Here is a 21557-nt window from a genome sequence, read left to right on the forward strand (position 1 = left end):
GCTCATATGCAAGTTCAAGTTAAAGCTGCAGAAAATTAAAACAAGTCCACAAGAGCCAAAATACAACCTTACGTATATCCCACCTGAATTTGGAGACTATCTCAAGAATAGATTTAATGCACTGCACACTAATGACCAAAGACCAGACATGTTGTGGGAAGATATTTAAGGATATCAATCATACGTGAAGAAAGCAAAAGGTCATTAAAAAGACAGTAAAGAAAGAAAAGCCCAAAACGTATGACAGAAGAGACTCTGAAGCTTGCTCTTGAATGTAGAGTAGCTAAAGCAAAAGGAAAAAATGATGATGTAAAAGCTGAAGAGAAGATTTCAAAGGGCGGCTTGAGAAGACAAAGTAATATATTATAATGAAATGTGTAAAGACCTGGAGTTAAAAAGCCCAAAGGGAAGAACATGCTTGGCATTTTTCAAGCTGAAAGAACTGAAGAAAACATTCAAGCCTTCAGTTGCAATACTGAAGGATTCTATGGGCAAAATATTGAATGAGGCAGGAAGCATCAAAAGAAGATGAAAGGAATACAGAGAGTCACTCTATCAAAAAGAATTGATCAATATTCAACCATTTCAGGAAGTAGAATATGATCAAGAATCAATGGTGTTGAAGGAAGAAGTCCAAGCTGCACTAAGGCACTGGGAAAAAACAAGGCTCCAGGAATTCATGGAATGCTAATTGAGGTGTTCTAACAAACAGATACAGCACTGGAACTGCTCATTCATCTATGCTAAAGAATTTGGAAGACCACTACCTGGCTAACCAACTAGAAGAGATCCATATTTTTGCCCATTCAAAAGAAAGGTGATCCAACAGAATGAGGAAATTATCGAACAATATCATTAATATCACATGTAAGTAAAATTTTGCTGAAGATGATTCAAAAGCAGTTGCAGCAGTACATTGAGAGGGAACTGTCAGAAATTCAAGCCAGACTGAGAAGAGGACACAGGACAAGGAATATCATTACTGATGTCACATGGATCTTGGCTGAAAGCAGATAATACCAGAAAGATGATTACATACATTTCACTCACTATGCAAAGGCATCAACTGTGTAGGTCACAACAAATTAAGAATAACATTGCGAAGAATGGGAATTCCAGAACGCTGAATTGTGCTTATGTGGAACCTGTGCACAGACCAAGAGGCAGCCATTTGAACAGAGCAAGGGGATACTCCATGATTTAAAATCAAGAAAGGTGTGTGTCAGGGTTGTATTCTTTCACCATACTTTTCAGCCTGTATGCTGAGCAAATAATCTGAGAACCTGGACTATATGAAGAAGAATGTGGTACCCGGATTGGTGGAAGACTCATTAAGAACCTGTGATATGCAGATGATACAACCTTGCTTCCTGAAAGTGAAGAGGACATGAAGCACTTCAGCATGGATTACACCTCAACATAAAGAAAACAAAAATCCTCACAACTGGACCAATAAGTAACATCATGATAATCGGAGAAAGGACTGAAGTTGTCAAGGATTTCATTTTACTTGGATCCACAATTAACGCCTATAGAAGTAGCAGTCAGGAAATCAAATGACATATTGCACTGGGCAAATCTGTTGCAAAAGACCTCTTTAAAGTGTTAAAAAGCAAAGATATCACTTTAAGGATTAAGTTGTGCCTGACCCAAGTCATGATATTTTCAATCACCTCATATGCATATGAAAACTGGACAATATATAAGGAAAACCAAACAAGAATTGATTCCTTTGAATTATGGTGTTGGTGAAGAATATTGAATATACCATGGAATGCCAGAAGAACAAACAAATCTGACTTGGAAGAAATAACAGCCAGAATGCTCCTTACAAGGGAGGATGGGGAGACTTCATCTCACATACTTTGGACATGTTATCAGGAAGAACCACTCCGTGAAGGACATCATGCTTAGTAAAGTAGATGGTCAGTGAAAAAGAGGAAGACTCTCCATGAGATGGATTGACACAGTGACTGCAACAATGGGCTCAAACATAGCAAAGATTGTGAGGATGGTTCAGGACCAGACAGTGTTTTGTTCTGTTGTACATAAGGTCACTATAAGTTGGAACCATCCAGATGGCACCTAACAACAACAACATGAAGCCCGGGTGGTGTAAAGCTTAAGGACTTGACTGTCAACCGAAAGGTTGGTGGTCCAAACCCACCGAGCGGTTGTGTGTAACAAAGACCTGATGATCAATTTCCATGAAGATTCTAGCCTAGAAAATCCTCCGGTGCAGTTCTACTCTGTCACATGGGGTTGCTATAAGTTGGAATCAACTCAAGGACACCCAACAACAACAAGAAAGACAGCTGGAGAAATTACAGGGGTCACGATCAACACACCTAGGTCTAGTTATCAGTGTCTCAAGTGTGTCTTTGAACTCATCAGTCCAGTAGCAGTCCCATGATTCCTACTCTTCTGTCCTCCTAATCATTTTTAAAGGATTTAAAGTCCTGTGCTAAATCTCTTTACGCTTGAGATATGATTCCTGCACAAAACTGTGGCTGATATAGCATGTTCAACATCAAGGAGATGTGAAAAAATAATTTCGTGGTCAGGGAATGACCAGCAACTAGGTATATTTGGAGTCAAAGGTGTATATTGGTGAAAAATATAGATGGAGGAGTGAGTTTTGCAACTTATGTGATTTTTAAATTGTATAATTTAATAATGTCACACTTTGAAATAGTGAGAATCTGATCAACATTTATAATACAGGTATACCTCGGAGATATTGCTGGCTCAGTTCCAGACCACTGCAATAAAGCAAATATCATAATAAAGCAAGTCACATGAATTTATTGGTTTCTCAGTGAATATAAAAGTTATGTTTACACTCTACCGTAGTATATTAAGTGTGTGTAATCATTAAGGCTGTGTGTCCACTTCACTGGGCCATGATTCTCATGGTTTGGCAGCTCTGATGTGGTTTGGCAGCTCTGATGTAGTTTGGCAGCTGTGTAATGACGTGATCACCTCCATGGTGAGATTTGGTATAATGTGATCACGTCCATGATGGGATGTGCTGTGAGTAGCCAATCAGTTGAAGGGGATTCCTTAGGGGAGTGGCCTGTGTCCAATACAGGTGGACGTTCTGGCAAGGCTCATGGGCTTTTGCTTGCACTGGGTCCTACAGCTGGCTCGTGTTCATCTGACATCTAGTTCTTGGGACTTGAGCTAGCAGCTCACCTTTGGTCTTGCCTGCCGATCTTAGGATTCATTGGTCTTCCCTGCCTGTGAGCCAAAGCCCTGCTGTCTGACTTGCCGATCTTGGGTTCGCCACCCCCTGCAGTGAATCAGGAGAAGCCTCCAGCCTGACTCAAAGGCTTGGGATGTTCCAGCCTCTACAACCTCCTGAGCCATTTCCTTAGTATAAATCTCTGTCTATACATATTTATATGCTTTACAGGTTTTGTTTCTCTAGAGAACCCAGCCAAAGACAGTGTGCAATAGCATTATGTCTAAAAAAATAAGGTACATAGCTTAACTAAAAAAATACTTTATTGCTAAAAAATGCTAACCATCAGCTGAGCCTTCAGCAAGTTGTAATCTTTTTATTGATGGAGGGTCTTGCCTCAATGTTGATGGCTGCTGACTGATCAGAGTGGTGGTTGCTGAAGGTCGTAGTGGCTATGGCAGTTTCTCAAAATAAGACAACAATGAAGTTTGCCACATCGATTGACTCTTCCTTTCATAAAAGATTTCTCCATAGCATGCCATGCTCTTTGATAGCATTTTACCCACAGTAGAACTTCTTTCAAAATTGGAGTCAATCCTTTCAAACCCTTCCACTGCTTTATCAACTAAGTTTATGTCATATTTTAAATTGTTGTTATTTGAATAATGTTCACAGCATCTTCACCAGGAGTAGATTCCATCTCAAGAAATCACTTTCTTTGCTCATCCATAAGAAGCAACTCCTCATCCATTAAAATTTTACCATAAGGTTGCAGCATTCGGTCACATCTTCAGGCTCCACTTTCTAATTCTAGTTCTCTTGCTATTTCCACCACATCTTCAGTTACTTCCTTCAGTAAAGTCTTGAACCCTTCACAGTCATCCATGAGGTTTGGAATCAACTTATTCCAAACTCCATTAATGTTCATATTTTGATTTCCTTCCATGAATCACAAATGTTCTTAATGGCATCTAGATGGTAAATCCTTTCCAGAAGTTTTTCAATGTACTTTGCCCAGATCCATCAGGGGAACCACTATCTATGGCAGCTATAGCCTTACAAAATGTATTTCTTAAATAATAAGACTTTAAAGTCAAAATAACTCCTTGATCCATGGGCTGCAGAATGAATGTTGTGTTAGTAGGCATGAAAACAACATTAATCTCCTTGTGCATTTCCATCTGGGATCTTGGGTGACCAGGTGCATTGTCAATGAGCAGAACTATTTTGAAAGGAATCTTTTTTTCTGAGTAGTAGGTCTCAACAGTGGGCTTAAAATATTCAGTAAGCCATGTTGTAAACAAATGTGCTGTCATCCAGCCTTTGTTTTTCCATTTAGAGAACATAGGTAAAGTAGCTTTAGCATAATTCTTAAGGGCCCTAGGATTTCTGGAATGATAAATGAACATTGGCTTCAACATAAAATCATCAGTTGCATTAGCCCCAAACAAGAGAGTCAGTCTGTCCTTTGAAGCTTTAAAGTCAGGCATTGACTTTTCCTCTCCAGCTATGAAAGTTCTAGATGGCACCTTCTTCCAGTGTAAGTCTACACTGAAAATCTATTGTTTAGTGTAGCCACCTTCATCAATTATCTTAACCAGATCTTCTGTATAACTTGCTGCTGTAAATTCTATATCAACACTTGCTTCACCTTGCACTTTCACGTTATGGAGATGGCTTCTTTCCTCAAACCTCATGAACCAACCTCTGCTAGCTTCAAACTTTTCTTCTGCAGCTTCCTCACCTCTCTAAGCCTTCACAGAATTGAAGAGAGTACTATGGATTAGGCTTTGGCTTAGGGGCATGTTGTGGCTGGTTTGATCTTCTATCCAGGTCGCTAAAACTTCCTCTATATCAGCAATAAGCTGTTTTGCTTTCTTATCATTCATGTGTTTGCTGAAGTACCACTTTTAATTTCCTTCACGAACTTTTCCTTTGCATTCACAACTTGGCTAACTGGTGCAAGGGGACTTGCTTTTGGCCTGTCTTGGCTTTTGACATGCCTTACTCACTAAGCTTAATCATTTCTAGTTTTTAATTTACAGTAAGAGATGTAGGACTTTTCTTTCATTTGAACACTTAGAGGCCTTTGTAGGGTTATTAATTGGCTTAGTTTCAATATTGTTATGTCTCAGACAATAGGGAGGCCCAAGGAGAGTGAGATGGGGGGAGAGCCAGTAGATGGAGCAGTCAGAACACACAACACTTATCAATTAAGTTTGCCATCATGTATGGGCACAGTTCATGGCATTCCAAAAAATTACAACAGTAACATCAAAGATCACTGGTCACAGAGCACCATAACAGATATAATAATAATGACAATGCTTGAAATATTGTGAGAATTACCAAAATGTGACACAGAGACATGAAGTGAGCATGTGTTGTTGGAAAAATTGCACTGATAGGCTTGCTCGACACAGGGTTGCCATAAACCTTCAATTTGTAAAAAATGCAGTATCTGTGAAGTACAGTAGCAAAGCACAATAAAATGAGATATTCCTTTACTTATCAAGATCACATAATGATAAAGTTATCAGGAAGAGGAAATGATAGTCTGCATTAACATTATTATCACGTGGTTGCATCAATTTGGCTGGCAAACAGAAATGCCTACCATCCATAATTAGTCATATTGTGTGAATTAGTTCATGGGCCTCAGAAAATCTATGAGTGATTTTGAGACACTGGGTTGCACTGTAGCATATAATTTAGGGTATTTTTATATCTTCTCACAGTGTCATGTGGAGGTAGTTAAATAGTAGTGGCGTTATTGCTGTTGCTGAAAATTCAGTAACTTTAGAATTGTAGTTAGAGGTGAGGAAATGCCAACAAGGCAGCCAAACACTGCATGATATACCTTGCTAATTCATTGAGAAAGGGATAAGGCTGAGAAAATGAAAAGGAAATTTCCAATGAAAAATGGCTAAAATAGTTGGAGACTTAGAATATCTGAGAAAAATACCTTTCTTAATCTATACTTATTTATTTATTTGAAAATTAGTTAAATTGTATGATTTTAATGTCTTTGGAAACTCTCCCCCTGAATAAAGTAAGACTGCCTACACATAACTCTATCACTTTTCACTTTATACTGTAAATATTATACGTCTGTGTGGCAGAGAAAACACTATACGCTCTTCACCAACCCATTTTATTTATTCCTGCACAAATACATTCCATTTCCTCCTTCCTTTCCAGTTAGGTTAGGGCCATTATGCTGTATACAACCATGAGGCTTGGCTATAAATCCTCCTATGCAGTCACCCACATTATCTCCTCCTTTTTCCCTTTAAGGACAATTTTCAAGACCATACATTGAAGTAGATGGAACCACTAGATATATAGAGCCTGAATTCCTGAGTCACTGCATGGAGCACCTCCCCAGGCCCCCAAAACTCCCATCCCCACTACACACACCCATTCTACATTGGACTGGGATTCAAGCTAGAAATTAACCTTAGTTTTGCTTCGTTACAGAATTAAACAAACTCTGACTTAAATGATCTGTATCTCTGTGTCTTACTAGATTGTATGTGCTCCTAGAGGTGAAAGCTCTTGTTCTATTTATCTGTATCTCTTGCCCTGCTGTAAAATTGAGGACAAGGCCTAGCATATAGTAAGTACTCAATGTCAGTATACAAAAGAAAAAAAGAAAGCAAGAGAGAGGGAGGGAGGGAGGGGAAGAGAGAGACAGAGAAAGAAAGATATTCTAGGTAAGAGATAATCGGCACCCTTAAGAGAGGCAATGACAGAGGGAAGTATAAGAATAAATATTTAACGATGTGTGCAATTTTAAAATTATCTTAAAAGAGAATGCTTACTTATTAAAAATATATGGCTGTTCAAAGAACAAAGTACATATTTAAAATACACAGCTTTTAAATAAAAACAAATGCTCTATGTTTAGTAACTTCTTTTTAACCTTTTTTCTGAATGTATCTAGGATTGTTATGAAATAAAAAATAATGTATGTTTTCGTATATAACTTGTGGAATCAGTTCAACTAAGTTTAATTTGTGATGCCGTATGCTGTTATCTAATTAGTTCTCTCCACAGTTCCCATTATCTTCATGAATTTTTTTTTAGTACTTTATTGTGTCGTTTGCATTCAGACAAAAGTCTTTCTTATTACATATGAAAAGTGGAATAAAACAATAATCAGTGTTTACATCTGAAAATTCAGGATCGATGTAGTTGCCTCTTAGGTCTCCAGACCCAGCTTTATTTACGTACAGAGAGGGGCGCATGGGTGAAGAACATGCCTCCTGGATGAGTTCTGTGCATTTACTGGGTCCTCTCCTCACTCTGGTATTTTCTGGCTCACTTCCCAGAGCAGGTCAGCCTGCTGTGATGAGTGGGTGAAATGACATTGTGACCCTGAAGAATGGAGGAGACAATCTGTTTCCAATCCTGAAACTAATGGCTCCACTCCTTGCCTTGGAAGGAGTCCCACCCCTCCTTATAAATTTGAGCTTGTTACAAACTGAACAGGTGGAAAACTGACATCAACAGCTGGTATAAAGTTCCTTATGAGCATCAAATCTTTACCCTTATCCCTGCAGTTATGAGCTCTGACAGATGGGTAATATAATAGTCAGAGAATTGCTGAGTAACAGGACTCATGTACGAAGTGAATGGCACTGATGGAGTGGCTCACTGCAGTGCGCCAGAGACCTGTTAACATTCTGCAATGACTATCAGCTGCTGAGTGAGATTTGTAAAGGTGCTGAGAAGGGATACACTAAACTCCTAGTCAGCGAGGCAAACACTGCCTTTGCTCACACTTCCCTTTCAGCAGTAGGCTTCAGGATTGCTGCTCCAAGCCCCACTTTGTATGTAAACATTACCGAAAGGACAGAATCAAATAATTCAAAAGAATTCCACCTTCCTCACTACTGATGCTGGAAAAAGAGGGTAGGGAGTGGTGAGTGAAAGAAGTTTTACTTCATGCCTGGTTCACGTTGTAGAAAAACTTATCTTGATTCAAAGGGAAAGCCAGGGTAAACCTAGCTGCCAGGCAGACTAATGATACTAAGGCAAGTACTAAAAGTCAAATTCTTTGCTAAATATACTTCAGGGCAGCACTATGGTAATTTAATGAGATTGAAATCTGTCCAAAGAAGTAATAAATTCACTTAGGTTTTCTGATGACAGATGAAGAGATTTCTGTTGCTTCTCACTGATATTTTAATTATGAGTAACTCATAACTCACACAGTACCAGACCTAAATATCATTATTGCATGCTCATTTACTTCAGGGTAGGTACAGAAGGAAAGTTAGCACAGTATTTTAAGAAAGGCACTTATAAGAGAGCAAGGACTAGATATGTCTTAGTTTTAGTTGAAATTAATAACTAGTGCTTTATTAGAACTATTCTGTAAATGCTCAAAATATAGAAGATGTTCTAGGATCCAAACATTAGTTACATAAGTATGGATGTTTATACATAGACTCTCTCTATCCTTCATTGATTCACATCATACTAAGAACAACAAACTTTAATAACTGTAGTAAGTTGTATTATTCTTCAACAAATATTCAATCTTTCCCTCTCCTGCCACTGTGTGCCTTCTCATCCCATCTACATTGGGTTTGGTCTTATTACTTTATTTGGTCGATGGACTGTGGATGGAAGTGACATTTGGACAATTCTGAAGTGTAAAAGATAATAGGTTTCCAACAACTTGTGGAGCAAACCTGAATCCAATTCACAGCCTAGAGCAGGGCAACAACACATTATCTACAGCCAACAAGCCATTTGAACAAAACGTAGATATTTGTTGATGTAATTTTGAGTTTTTAATTTTTTTGTTAAGGAGCATAATCTATTTAAAACTGACTAACAGAGATACTGATACTTAAAAGTGAAGTGTTTCACATCAACTGTAACAACAAAGGAAACCCTGGTGGTGTAGTGGTTAAGTGCTACAGCTGCTAACCAAAAGGTCAGCAGATCGAATCCACCAGGCACTCCTTGGAAACTCTATGGGGCAGTTCTACTCTGTCCTATAGGATTGCTATGAGTCAGAACTGACTCGATGGAAACAGTTTTTTTTTTTTTCCTTTTTTTATAACAACAAAAAAAAGGAATATTCTGAAATTGGCTTTGGGGCTGGTCGGTATGTGGTATGGAAACTGTTTTGGTGTCTACAAAAATGGAAACCCATGCAAAAGGGAAATATTTAGCTCAATTTTTTTGTGTGTGCTTTAAGTGAAAGTTTACAGCTCACATCAGTTTCTCATACAAAAACTTATACACACACGGTTATGTGACCCTAGTTGCTCTTCCTATAATGTGACAGCACACTCCTCCTCTCCACCCTGCATTTTCCATGTCCATTCAACCAGCTCCTGTCCCCCTCTGCCTTCTCATCTCGCCTCTGAACAGGAGCTGCCCACTTATTCCCATATGTCTACTTGAGCTAAGAACCACATTCCTCACCATTATCATTTTATGCTAGTCCAGTCTAATCTTTGTCTGAAGAGCTGGCTCTGGGAATGGTTTTAGTGTTAGGCTAACAGACTAACAGAGAGTCTGGGGGTCATGTCCTCTGGGGTCCCTCCAGTCTCAGTCAGACCATTAAGTCTGGTCTTTTTACTAGAATTTGAGTTCTGCACCCCACTTTACTCCTGCTTTGTCTGGGACTCTTTGTTGTGCTCCCTGTCAGGGTAGTCATTGGTGGTAGCTGGACACCATCTAGTTCTTCTGGTCTCAGGCTGATGGAGTCTCTGGTTTATGTGGTCCTTTCTTTCTCTTAGGCTCATATTTTCCTCGTGTCTTTAGTGTTCTTCATTCTCCTTTGCTCCAGGTTGGTTGGGACCAACTGATGCATCTTAGATGGCGGCTTGCTGGCTTTTAACACCCCAGACACCACTCATGAAAGTGGGATGCAGAACGTTTTCTTAATAAACTTTGTTATGCCAATTGACCTAGATGTCCCCTGAAACCATGGTCCTGAGACCCCTGCTCCTGATACTCTGTCCCTCAAAGTGTATGGCTGTATTCAGGAAACTTCTTAGCTTTTAGTTTAGTCCAGCTGTGCTGACTTCTCCTGTATTGTGTATTATCCTTCCCTTCACCTAAAATAATTCTTGTCTGCATTCCCCTCTCGCTCCCTCCCCACTCTTTTAACTGTCAAAGAATATTTTCTCCTGTGTTTAAACCTTTTCTTGAATTCTTATAATAGTGGTCTCATACAATATTTGTCCTTTTGCAACTGACTAATTTCACTCAGCATAATGCCTTCCAGATTCATCCACGTTATGAGGAGTTTCACAGATTCATCATTGTTATTTATCGTTGTACAGTATTCCATTGTGTGAATATAACATAATTTGTTTATCCACTCATCCATTGATGTGCACCTAGGTTGTTTCCATCTCTTTGCTATTGTAAACAGTGCTGCAATGAATATGAGTGTGCATATATCTATTCCTGTGAGGGCTTTTATTTTCTAGCATATATTCCAAGGCCCGGGATTGCTGGATGGTATGGTAGTTCTATTTCTAGCTTTTAAAGGAAGTGTCAAATCGATTTCCAAAGTGGCTGTGTGTAAGTGTTCCAGTCTCTCTACAACCTCTCCAACATTTATCGTGTTTTTTGAATTAATGCTAGCCTAGTTGGAGTGAGATGGTATCTCATTGTGGTTTTGATTTGCATTTCTCTAATGGCTAATGACTGTGAGCATTTCCTCATGTGTCTGTTAGCAGCTGGAAGGTCTTCTTTGGTGAAGTGTCTGTTCATATCCTTTGCTCATTTTTTTTTGTTGGGTTATTTGTCTTTTTGTTGTTGAGGTTTTGCATCTTGCAGATTTTAAAGATTGGACACTGATTGGATTAGTTGTAACCAAAAATTTTTTCCCAGTCTGTAGGTTCTATTTTTACTCATTTGGTGAAGTCTTTTGATGAGCATACGTGTTTGATTTTTAGGAGCTCCCAGTTATCTAGTTTCTCTTCTGGTGTTTATGCATTGTTAGTAGTGTTTTGTATACTGTTTATGCCATGTATTAGGGCTCCTAGCATTGTCCCTATTTTTTCTTCCATGATCTTTATCATTTTAGGTTTTATATTTAGATCTTTGATCCATTTTGAGTTTGTTTTTGTGCATGGTGTGAGGTATGGGTCTTATTTCATTTTTTGCAGGTGGATCTCCAGTTATTTAGCTCAATTTTTGAATGCAAATATTTGGGAGGCAGAGAATTTATTTATTGCATTTGGTGTTTGAAGTTGGTTGTCATTTGCTACATCTATTAAGCTAATATAAGAAAGAACAAGCTCTGACAAAAACTGGACTGTTTACAAAGAGAATTGAAAGGGGATATAGAAAATATAAGCAAACTTGGAGATCTAGAAAATTAAGCTCTCATCTCTAGTAGTTTGGATAAAATTGACAAATGCTTTGAGCTACAAACAGTGATTCATACTTACAACACAGTCTCAAGGCAAAAGAAAATTAAGGATTTGGCAATCACACTTTTCTTTAACGCCTCTGCTTGGATTCACATGACCTACGATAAATCATTTCGGTCAGACAAAATGGCTCAGGGAAAGCAACCCAAGACTTGATTCCAGGGAGCACATAGCACATAGCACTGGAATTAAGTCTGGTGAGAGAGCCATGGCCCCAAAAGAATATTGCATTTGGCATAGTTCAAAAAGTTTTTAATCCAGTCCACCTGGATTAAAATGGAATATGACTATATGAGACAGTGGCATCATTAGGGGGTTGGTGGGGGTACCAACTGCATCCCCTGATACTGTCAGAAGGGTGACACCAAAATGACCCCAGGGTTTGTGGTGGTGGTGGTGGCAGCAGATGTGGTGGCAGCACCAGTGGCGTTGGGTGAGTTGGTGCTGCTGGCAAGACAGAGTATAATATGCTGATGTCCCCCCCTTCCCCTGTCGGTTAGGTTACAGGTGGCTGTGGCACCTGCCATTGAGTGGAAAGAAAGGTCTTCACATTGGCCGAGAGGGGAGGAGCTGTGGGGAGCTGCAGGGGTAGAGGTTGGGAGGGGCAGGGCCATGTGGTACCCTGTGCAGTGGCAGGGTGGGCACTCTGCCCACTGTGGGGGAGATTTCATTGGCCATCCCTGCCTACCCTGGGTTGGGGAGGTGAAACCATGAGTTACCACACTGGGTGACACCAACCCTAGTGATGCCACAGATATGAGACACAAATTGATTCTTGGACCTTTGAGTCTATGGAAGCAGGCTGATTCAGGAAGCAGGCTGAGGAAACAGCTCACCCACTCCAAGTGCCATAAACCCCAGTGGGCTCTTCAGATACGACAAAAAAATGAGGAAAAAGGACTCCCCCAAAGATGAGCCAAGAGCTATGAAGCAAACGTATTGGGGAGCTACTACCAGGCAGGCAAATTAGGACCTAACAAAAAACCATTCCCCGCTCCCAGGAATAGGAGGTCTTTGCAATGCTTCCTAGAAGGATTTCAGAATTGCTTTGGACCAATAGGTGCTTTGTGTCTCCCATTCTTTCCCTTTCACATGGGAGTGTTTACTGTGGTTAACCTGTTACACCATTGTATGTTGGGTGTGAGTGGAGGTAGATAACTTGTTTTTTATTTTGTAGATCTCAAAATCAAGAGCAGTCACATTTAGATCTGATGTAGAGGCTGTTACAGGATCCTGGACTTAGAGCCTGATGCCATCATTAGATGAAATTTCTAAGTGTGTTCCTTTCTTGCAGAGGGGGTGAGTATATTTTGTGTGTAAAAGCAAAAAAGTGAATGTGATCAAGACAGAAAAATGAGGTAGACTGTGTTATTGTTCAGCAAATAATCATCTCCCTTCCCTGCTTTCCTCCTCAAACCAAAAAGCCAAACTCATTGCCATTGAGTCGATTCCAGCTCATAGTGACCCTATAGGACAGAGTAGAATTGCCCCACACGGTTTCCAAGACTATAGATCTTTATGGATGCACACTTCCACATTTTTCTCCCATGAAGTAGCTGGTGGATTCGAACCTCTGAATTAGCAGCCTTGGTTAGCAGCCGAGCACTCAACTACTGAGACACAGGGGCTCCTTGTTCCCCTTCTCAGAAGGAGTATATTTCCCACTCCTGCTGATGTTACATTTGGTCCTGTGACTTCGTTTGCCAATGGAATAAGGTGGAAATGACATTGCAACAGTTCTGAGATGAGGCGTCTTGAGGCCTTGAATTATCACCAGCCCTCTTGTACTCCTGCCCTTCATCACATGAGTGTCACATCCGAGATAGGGCCCTGAATAAGAAGAGATGCAAAGAGTGGTACTGAACCTCACCCACAGCCCTGAAGCAGAGCCACTAACATACAATGTGAGGGTGAAGTACATATTTGTTGCTAAAAGCTACTGAGATTTTGAGGATGTTTATTAGGTAGGCAAGCCTAGTAAAATCTGATTAATAGAGTGTCAGTTTCTTAGTGCTGCTATAATAAAAATACCACAAGTGGGTGGCCTTAATGAACAAAAACTTATTTTCTCACAGTTTTGAAAGCTAGAAGTCTAAATTTAGGGCACTAACTCTAGGGGAAGGCTTTCTCTCTGGGGCAAGGTCTTTGTCTCTTTTCAGCTTCTGTTCCTTGGTGATCTTCATGTGGTGTGATGTGGTGTGGCATTTATCTACCTCCACCTGTGCTTTCCTACTTCTGTTCCTAATCTACCTTTATACCTCAAAAGTGACTGCTTTAAGGTACAGTCTACACTGAAATGGGCTTGTCAACATAAGAAAGAAAACCCTACTCCCAACTGGGATTATATCCACAAGAATATGGGTTAGGATTCCAACACATATTTTGGGGAAACACGATTCAATCCATAACATATAGTCACTTCTAATATCATAGATTTCTAGTGCTAGAGCCAGAATAGAGCCTAGCTGCCTAATATATAGGAAAGTACTGTTTTTAATAGTCTTAAAGAATAAGTAAAATATACTGGTAAAACAAAATATTGAAATATATCGACTAAAAACTTGCATAAAATCTTACTAAATAAAAATTTTCACCTTTTTTTTTGATACAAATTGAAGAGTAGATTGCACTATTATTCAGGAATATTCATTCTCCCCTCCAATGATTGGGTGGCTAAGTGTAGAAAATCTGACAACAGAGATGTTTGATAATAACAGTAAGCTTTAAGTTTTTAAACTATGATCAGTGAAGTCAGTTACAAGTAAATAGGATACTTAGCTGGTATTTTTTTCCAATTTTTTGTACTTACCTTTTGTTTCTAAGCTATAATGGCACACACTAACATTTAAAATGAAAAAAAGCCCAAAAAGCAAATTTAAGCTCTTCTCAAACCTACATCAATTGATTAGAAACAATTCTGAGAGTTCACTTTTAAAAATTGTTTCTTTGACATTCTTGGGATCTCTGCCCAGGAGACGGATTCTCTGAGGAAGTAAAGATTGAGTAGATGAGATATTTATTCAAAGGTAGCCAAGATATATCATTTAACTATTGTTTATTTAAATATGCTATTTTCCTCCATTGTGATAGAAACAATGAAACATTTATTGAATTGATGGAGGAGGAAAGGTACATTGTGTGTTCCGGAGTAGCAGAACGTTTGATACCCATGGGAGCCTGAACCTGGTCTGGGGGATCATTCAGGCATATTTCACTGAGTTTATGGAACAAGGCCAACTTGTGAAGGAGAAGATCTGGGATGTCTCACAGCCTGGCATGCACATTTCATCTGGAGTTGGGCTGATATTGAAAACAGCAGAGGAGCAGGTCCAAAACCTTTTCAGACTAATAATTTGCCCAACATGATTTTAATGACAGTTGCAGGCTTTGTACCAATTTCTTGAAGAGTTTTGTCTTGTTTGAGTAATTTCAGCTACTTGTTCACAGGAGCTGCACTGAAGTTCCCCCAGGAATTTGGAACAAGCTAAATGAAGTTGCCATCTGAGAGTTCAACAGTACAGTCAGTCTAAGCAGATGTGCAACCAGCGGTGGAAGCCAAAGTACTGAACCCCAGGCCACAGCTACCAGTAGGGTATATTGATATAACAGAAGAAACAACGGGCCAAGTCAAAGGAAGGCTGGTTATTCCAAGTAGCACATTCGCAGAAACAAATATTGCCTGTGCCTGTTCAAACATGATCTAAGGTACTCCGACTTCACAATGAAGGGACGTAGTATGTTATAAATTTTTTGAGGGACTCACAGCAATAATTTCCATATGTTGGACACTACACAGGCTACTGAAACCCTGGTGGCTCAGTGGTCAAGTGCTGTGGCTGATAACCAAAAGGCTGGCAGCTCAGATCCACCAGGCACTCCTTTGGAACTCTGTGTCGCAGTTCTACTCTGCCTCATATGGTCGCTTTGAGTCGGAATCTACTCGATGGCAATGGATTTACACAGACTGCTATGTAGTTCACAGGTTGAATATTAAACTATGCTGTATTCCTTTTGATGATGTCATATCCTTGCAAATCTGGGTTTTCAGTGGTTTCTGTGATGAAAAGCAAGTGTCATGGGAAAATCAATGTGGAATAGGAAATGAGGGATGCACTGTCCAATCTAATTTCAAGATGTGAGAACTTATGCAGCATCTAAAATGGGCACATGCACCATTAGTAACTCATTGCGGTTATTTAAGAATAAAATACAGATATTATTTTTTTTTCAAATAGCTACTAAGTTATTAGGACATGAATACTTAGGGTTTTTGGTCCTAACTACTTAATAAAAGGAGCTGTTATATATTTCTTTTGTCCTGAGGGAAATATGAAAAAATATATAGAGAGAGACACTAAGGGCGCCATGAATTGAGAAATTTTGGGAGCCTTTATTCTAAAAAAAAAAAAAATTTTTTTTTTTTTATTCTAGATTGTGGAATGTAGTTTCTATTTTCATGGAAGCTATTCATGGCTCATCTCAGTGGCAAAGATAACTCTCATGGTAGAGATGGGCTCATTCAACTCTAATGTTGCTAAAAATTGGATTCACAAAACTAACTTCTCCTGGTTCCAATTCCTCACTCACCAAGCATCCTTCAGGAATAATGTTAACTTCCTTTTTTTTCCTTTAGGGGACTATTGCTCTGGTCTGAGAACTCTGGTGCTCAGGCCACTTAACTAATTATATTAATTAGTAAGTGTCTTTGTTACAGTTCCGTTTCTTTTATAGCTTTCCTAAATAAGGAAAATGGACTTTTTGGAAGCTAGGCAAGCCATAAAAGTTCTTATTATATATTTATACAGTGGCCTTCTGACTTCCTATCAGTCTCAGATCTGCTCCTGGGAGTCCATGGCTAGTGGGTGGCAGGTATTTCTGAGTTTCAAAGGATGAAAATTGGATTCTGGTTCACAGCATTTCAATATGGTAATGATGCTGCACTGTGAGAAGTCCTAGTTACTTCCAATATATACTCTTTTTCAAATAAGTCACTAGAGGGTAGCCCAGATCAATTAGAGGGAAATAAAACTTCATGTCTCAAAAGAAAGAGTGAAAAACAATTTCCAACCATCTTTAACCATCACCTTACCCAGAACACACATATCCACTTACACGCAACCACCAAATTTATTCTTTATTTGCAGCTTTCACTTCCTTATTACTATGAATAGGCATTTTTCTGTATTCCTATTTGCCATTATATTTCTTATTATTTTTTAGATTGTGCTCAGTAAATTAGTTTCTCATTCAATAGCTTATACACAAATTGTTCCATGACATTGGTTGCATTCCCCATGATGTGTGAACACTTTCCCCATTACCACCCTGACTCCCCCATTTCCATTCATCTGATTTTCCTGCCCCTTTCTTCTTTCATCTTTGCTTTTGGGCATATGTTGTCTTTTTGGCCTCATATAGATGATTGTTCTAAGGAGCACTTTCCTCATGTGTGTTATTATTTATTTACAGGCCTGTCTACTATTTGGCTGAAAGTTGATTTCTGGGAATGACTTCAGTTCCAAGTTAGAAAGGTGTCTAAGAGCTATAGTCTCAGGATTCCTTCACTAAACTTCTTGCAAGCAGATAACACGCCATATCATAATTGGATATTTGTACTAGTGCCTATTTATGAGGTTTAGCACATTATACATGATTGGTAGTAACTGATGAATAAATTCATGAATGATGTATATACATTTTATATTTAAAAAAACTTCACTAATTCTTTGAATTTTTCCCAGGGTCTTCCACAGTGCCTAGATTTTAGATGCTCAATGTCAGTTTTTAATAAATGGAAAGAGGCATATATATCCTGTATAAAACGCCAAACCTAAAAGCTTTCCATACTAACGTGTAAAATGTAAATATATTTGTATTTTTTTTATGTGAGTAGAAGACTTTCAATTGAGATGTAATGAATAAAATATTTGGAGGCTCCAGAGATTTTCTTTTAGTTGTATTTATTCATGTAAATAGGAAGAGCAATCCATTGACCTGTAGTCAGCTAATCTTTGACAAAAGACCAAAGTGCATTATGTGGAGAAAAGACAGTCTTTTTTAACAAATGGTGGTGGCAAAACTGGATGTCCATCTGGAAATAAAAATGAAACAGGTCCCATACCTCACACCATACACAAAAACTAATTCAAATGGATCAAAGACCTACATATAAAATCTAAAATGATAAAGATCATGGATGAAAAAATAGGAACAACATGAGGGGGCCTAATACTCAGCATAAAGAGAATTCAAACCGTAACTAATAATACACAAACACCAGAAGATACACTAGATAACTAGAGGCTCCTAAAAATTAAATACTTAAACTCATCAAAAGACTTTACCAAAAGAGTAAAAAGACAAACTACAGATTGGGAAAAAAAAATTTGGCTACAACATATCTGAAAAATATTTAATCTCTAAAACCTATAGACTACTTCAACACTTCAACAACAAAAAGAGAAATAACCCAGTTAAAAAATGGGCAAAAGATATGAACAGATGCTTCACCAAAGAAGACATTCACGTGGCTAACAGACACATGAGGAAATGCTCTCCATCATTAGCCATTGGAGATATGCAAGTGGAAACTACAATGAGATACCATCTCACCTGACATTACTGGCACTAATTAAAAAAAAAAAATCAGAAAACAAATGTGAGAGGTTGTGAAACGATTAGAACACTTATGTACTGCTGGTGGGAATGTAAAATTGTACAACCACTATGGAAAATGGTATAGGGCCTCCTTAAAAAGCTAGAAATAGAAATACCATACAATCCAGCTGTCCCACTCCTCGGAATATATCCTAGAGAAATACAAGCAGTCACACCAACTGACAAATGCACACCCATGTTCATTGCAGCATTATTGCAATAGCAAAAATATGGAAACAATCTAAGGTGACCATCAAGAGATGAATGTATAAACAAATTATTGTGCATACACAAAATGGGATATTAAGCAAGGACAAAGAACAATGAAAAATCTGTGAAATATCTCACAACATGGATGAATCTGGAGGGCATTATGTTGAGTGAAATAAGTCAATCACAAAAGGACAAATATTGTATGAGGCCACTATTATAAAAACCCAAGAAAAAGTTTACACACAGCAAAAAACAATATTTGAAAGTTACGAGTGATGGGGGAGTAGGAAAGGGAAAATCAGTAACTAGATAGTAGACAAGTGTTAACTTTGGTGAAGGGAAAGAAAACACAAAATATAGGGGAAGTCAGCACAACTTGATCAAGGTAAAGTCATAGAAGCTCCCAAGACACATTCGAACACCTGAGGGACTGAGTTATTGGGGCTGAGGGCTGGAGACCATGGTCTCTGGGGACATCTAGCTCAATTATCATAGCATAGTTCATAAAGAAAATGTTCTAGATTCTACTCTGGTGAGTAGTGTCTGGGGTCTTAAAAGACTGTGAATGGCCATCTAAGACACATCTATTGGTCCCATCACATTTGGAGCAAAGAAGAATGAAGAAAACCAAACACAAGGAAAATGTTGGTCCAAAGTACTTGTGGACCATATGAACCACAGCCTCTACCAGCCTGAGCCCAGAAGAACTAGATGGTGCCTGGCTACCACCACCAACCACTCTGACAGGGATCACAATAGATGGTCCTAGACAGAGCAAGAGAAAAATATAGAACAAAATTCAAATTCACAAAAAATGACCAGGCTTGCTAGTCTGACGGAGACGGGAGGAATCCCAGAGACTATGGCCCCTAGACATCCTGCTAACTCAGAACTGAAGCCACTCCTGAAGTCCACCTTCCAGCCTATTAGACAGGCCTATAAAACAAACAGTAACACAGGTAAGGAACGTGCTTCTTAGTTCAATCAAGTATACGAGACCAAATGGGCAACACCTACCCAAAAGCAAAGATGAGAAGGGAGGAAGGGACATGAAAATTGGACAAATGGACACAGAGAACCTGGGGCACAAAGGGAAAGGGGGAGAGTGCTCACACATTGTGGGAACCACAACCAATGTCACAATTTGTCTATGAAATTTTTGAATGAGAAACTAATTTGCACTGTAAACTTTCACCTAAAAAAAATTTTTTTTTAATTAATAAAATAAAAGTCCAATTATGATCAATAAATAAACAGGAAGAACAATAAATACACTCTTTTGCTTGAACTATATATTGACTTGATTCGTGTTCTGACAACATATAGAAGAACCAAACATCTCAACACTGAGAAAAAAAAAATGCCCCAAAGTAAAGATGGTATACTGATAAGGTTTTTCCAGCACAACTGGAAAGTAAAAGGAGGTCTCTTAAGAATTCTCATGGAAAAGTTTTAGGATTAGTGTTATTGAGAATTTAAGGAAATTTCCGATTTCACTTGGTATGTACGTATATTGGTATATTGGCTTATTCTTGTGAGTTTGCATCAATTTAAAACTCAGTGGATATGAAACAGAACTGCCAATATTATGTCTAGATATTCATGCAAACCCAGTGAAGCTTGAGTCATGTAATTTACAACATGACTGAAGAACTGAACTGGCATGTTCCCACCTCCCATTACAGCGGCAGATATAGGATGAGCAGGATGAACTTAGGTCTTCTACAGTCTTGAGTTATTTTAGAAATTCCTTTCCTTTGTATTAATTACATACTTTAGTTTGAAGATTTATTCTAAGTGTGGCCTCATGCAATAGCCTGAAGATATCAATATCCACAGTAACCTTTGAACAGTAGGAGAGAAAAATCTGTTAGAAATGAACATATACAACACAATATAGAAATAAAAATATTTTAAATTTAAAATAGTGGAAAAAATAAAATTTATTAGACTGGAAGCTTACAATGTGTCTTTTCAACACATATTTCGACATCTTTGCATTGTAATTTATGAATTTTATTATAAAATTCCTTGGGCTCACATGTACGAGTTTTACCAGTTTTTTCCCCTGGCCTTATGTGAATAATAAAGTATTTCTCTATTCTTTGACTCATTGCCATTTATTATTATAGGTTTTCTTTCCTCTTGCATTTTTACCTGCATAATTCTATTTAAATCTAAATTATAGATAAAAATCTTTCCATTTTAGAAGAAAATTAATTTTTTGCTTATTATAAAATATGTAAATACATAAGTATTAAACAGAGCTCAACATTTCCTTTTAAAAATGAAAATATTTCCTTTTTACACAGTGAAAATAGACTAAAAGTCAAGTATAACCTTAATTTTAAGTTCCTATCTTGCTAGAGAGAGAAAGAGAACACAAGCTATAGGTTTCTAGTATAAAGTAAGACTTTTCTGGTAGTATTTTAAACCTTTTATGAATTAACGTATTTCTATCTGGAAGCTTTCAAATAATAAAATTACATCTAGCTTTATAAAATACTGATCTGCTTCTATAAAGATAGGTCATATTTTAAATGTGTTAAAAAAAAGATTCCAGCCGACAGGGCCAAGGTGGCAGAAGAGTCAGATGCTTCCTGTGGTCCCTCTTACAACAAAGACCCCAAAAAACAAGTGAATCAATTATATATGACAATCTAGGAGTTCTGTATATCAAAGACAAAGTTGAGGAGTCTGACTGAGCAGCAGGGGGAGGGAGAAATGGTTCAGAAGAAGTGATGGTTTGCAAGACCTGATCTGGCTGGCACACTGCAGGCTGGATTGGCTGGTACACGCAGGCTGAGGCGAGCACAAATGTTTGGGATGCGTTTTCCACGTTGGGTGAGTGAGTGGCGGAGTGTCTACACACACCTCCAGAGCTAAGGGGAAGCACTGCTGGATCTACAAAAGTTAAGTGCAAGCATGTAACCTACCGCACGGGGATCAACATATCCTTCCCCTTCTAGAAAATCAATCTCCCTGCTTCAGCCACCCCTCCTCGCTCTGCTCTGGTCCCGGTCCAGCTTTAGCAAATGTCACGTCCCCTGGGCCAGAAATGGGACCCGTTGCTCATGCCTGAGCCGGTT

The sequence above is a fragment of the Loxodonta africana genome, chromosome 13 (genome assembly GCF_030014295.1).
Source record: "Loxodonta africana isolate mLoxAfr1 chromosome 13, mLoxAfr1.hap2, whole genome shotgun sequence".
In the NCBI taxonomy this organism is placed as follows: Eukaryota; Metazoa; Chordata; class Mammalia; order Proboscidea; family Elephantidae; genus Loxodonta; species Loxodonta africana.